Source organism: Lathyrus oleraceus, chromosome 6 (assembly GCF_024323335.1).
Source record: "Lathyrus oleraceus cultivar Zhongwan6 chromosome 6, CAAS_Psat_ZW6_1.0, whole genome shotgun sequence".
NCBI classification, from domain to species: domain Eukaryota; kingdom Viridiplantae; phylum Streptophyta; class Magnoliopsida; order Fabales; family Fabaceae; genus Lathyrus; species Lathyrus oleraceus.
This window is the reverse complement of record NC_066584.1, coordinates 217591805-217594493: the sequence shown is the minus strand read 5'-3', so window position 1 is coordinate 217594493 and position 2689 is coordinate 217591805. Positions and strand designations below refer to the sequence as shown.

Below are 2689 nucleotides of genomic sequence, written 5' to 3'. Positions count from 1 at the left end.
CTGGGTCTTTAAGTTTAGGAGGCATATTCTGTATTATAGCGCTACATTCAGCAGTAAGTGTAACGGTTTCGCTATCTTCAAGTTTCCTTTTATTAGAAAGAATTTCTTTTAAAAACTTGGCATATGAGGGCATTTGCGTAATAGCTTCTGTAAACGGAATTGTGACGTTTAATTGTTTTAGTAGGTCGACAAATTTTTTAAATTGGCCCGCATCTTTGGTTTTAACAAGCCTTTGAGGGTAAGGGATAGGTGGTTTATAAGGTGGTGGAGGTACATAAGGTTCCTTCTTTTCTACGGTTTCCTTATTACTCTCTGCCTTTTCCTTAGGTTCACTTTCCTCAGTTGACCTTTCAGAGTTTTGGTTTTCTATCCTTGGGTCAGACGGTCCTTCCACTTCCGTTCCACTTCTCAGTATAATTGCATGAGCGTGGCTTCTTGGGTTAGGTTGGGGTTGGCCAGGAAATGTACCAGTTGGGGCAGCAGTAGGCGCTTGTTGTTGAGCTACTTGTGATATTTGCGTTTCCAGCATTTTGTTATGAGTAGCCAGGGCATCTACTTTACTTGCTAGTTGTTTAATTTGTTCGCCAGTGTGTACATTCTGGTTTAAGAAATCTTTATTGGTTTGCTGTTGAGAAGCTATAAAGTTCTCCATCATGATTTCCAAGTTGGATTTCCTAGGGGCGTTATTGTTAGGTGTAGATGGGGTCGGCTTCTGATATCCCGGAGGTATAGCTGGGGCTTGATTTGGAGATTGTCCAGGTGCGTATAGAGCATTATTATTCTTATATGAAAAATTTGGATGATTCTTCCAATTTGAGTTATAGGTATGCGAATAGGGGCTTCCTTGAGCATAGTTTACTTGCTCCGCTTGGATTCCCGTTAGGAGTTGACAATCTGCAGGAGTGTGACCTTGGATTCCACAGACTTTGCAATTCTGAGTTATGGCAACTACTGTGGCTGGAGGTGATACATTTAAACTTTCAATTTTCTGGACCAGAGCATCCACTTTTGCATTAACATGATCAAGGTTACTTATCTCGTACATGCCAGTTTTCGTTTGAGGTTTTTCCACCATTGTTCGTTCGGTTCCCCACTGATAGTGGTTTTGAGCCATGCTTTCGATAAGTTGGTAAGCGTCTGCATAAGGTTTGTTCATTAGCGCGCCACCGGCGGCGGCATCTATTGTTAACCTCGTGTTGTACAGGAGACCATTATAGAATGTATGAATTACTAACCAGTCTTCTAAACCATGGTGTGGACAAAGTCTCATCATGTCTTTGTATCTTTCCCATGCTTCAAAAAGAGACTCGTTATCTTTCTGTTTAAATCCATTTATTTGGGCTCTTAACATAGCTGTTTTGCTTGGCGGAAAATATCGAGCGAGAAAAACTTTCTTCAACTCGTTCCATGTGGTGACTGAGTTGGAAGGAAGAGATTGAAGCCATCTTCTAGCGCTATCTCTTAGTGAGAAAGGAAAAAGACGAAGTCGAATTGCCTCTGAAGTGACACCATTAGCTTTAACAGTATCAGCGTATTGGACAAATACGGATAAATGAAGGTTAGGATCCTCGGTAGGATTCCCAGAGAATTGGTTCTGTTGCACTGCCTGCAACAGTGAAGGTTTGAGTTCAAAGTTGTTTGCTTCGATTGCGGGCGGAGCAATACTTGAATGCGGTTCATCTTGCGATGGAGCGGCGTAATCTCTAAGAGCACGAGCTGGTTCTGCCATCTCGGGTATCGAAGGGAAAATATTTTTGAAATCAGGAAGTTCTACAGGAGGTAGATTGTTTGCAGCACGATATTCCCGAATTCGTCGTAAGACTCAGAGATATAGTTCGATATCGTTGATTCGTAAGTAGAGCGGTTCGCCTTGAGAGCGAGTGTGTGGCATACAAATCAACGAAAGAAAGAAAAGAAGAAGAAAAGCCTTAGTCTCTACAGCGTAACAGAAGAGTTACGATATCGATTAAATAAAAGTCCCCGGCAACGGCGCCAAAAACTTGATCGCGACTTTATGAGTCGAATTTGGGGTATAAACTGCAAGTGCACAGTTCTATCGCGTAGTTTAAAAAGATATCGATCCCACAAGGACTTATGAATCGATATACCGTTATCTAAGGTTACTTCGTAAAGCTAAGGCAGGTAATACTTTGATTGTTTGGGGGAGAAAGCTAAAACTAAAATAAGATCTAAAATTAATATCTAATAAGCGGATATCGGTATGTAATTCGTCGTAATTAGGGAATCAATTCTTTATTGGTTTCTTGGTTTTAAAGTAAATCTTTTCAGTTGACGCTATTGGTTAAAAGTTTTATCTCAAACTCTCGCTCTGTTGAATAAACTATGATTTTATATTAACGTAGCTGTCACTTATAGTTAAGTCAAAAACCACTTTTTGAAAACAGTAGAATCCGTAGAAACTCTTTTTAAGAAAACACTAATCGTTTAAACACCCTTATCTCAAACTCTCGCTCTGTTGACTCAGGTTATATAATTAAACTCAAATGCTTAACTCTTGCCCTCACATTCAATCTTTAAAAATACTTTTTGAAAAAGGTTAGAATTTAATTAACTCTAAAAATTGCTCTCGCCCTGATCTAGAATTAATGTTCAATTTACATTGTCCAGTCAAAACCTCAAACTCTCGCTCTATTGATTTTAACTTCTTTATGTCTTTTACTCTCGTACA

At 39.5% G+C, this 2689-nt stretch overlaps 1 non-coding gene across 1 annotated transcript; it reads left to right on the top strand.

The window, feature by feature from the left end:
* The first annotated feature begins 1244 nt into the window (after positions 1–1244).
* On the top strand, positions 1245–1351 carry LOC127099607 (small nucleolar RNA R71). The gene has a single exon (XR_007794091.1). It is a non-coding gene; the product is annotated as a small nucleolar RNA R71 (small nucleolar RNA).
* The last annotated feature ends 1338 nt before the right edge of the window (positions 1352–2689 follow it).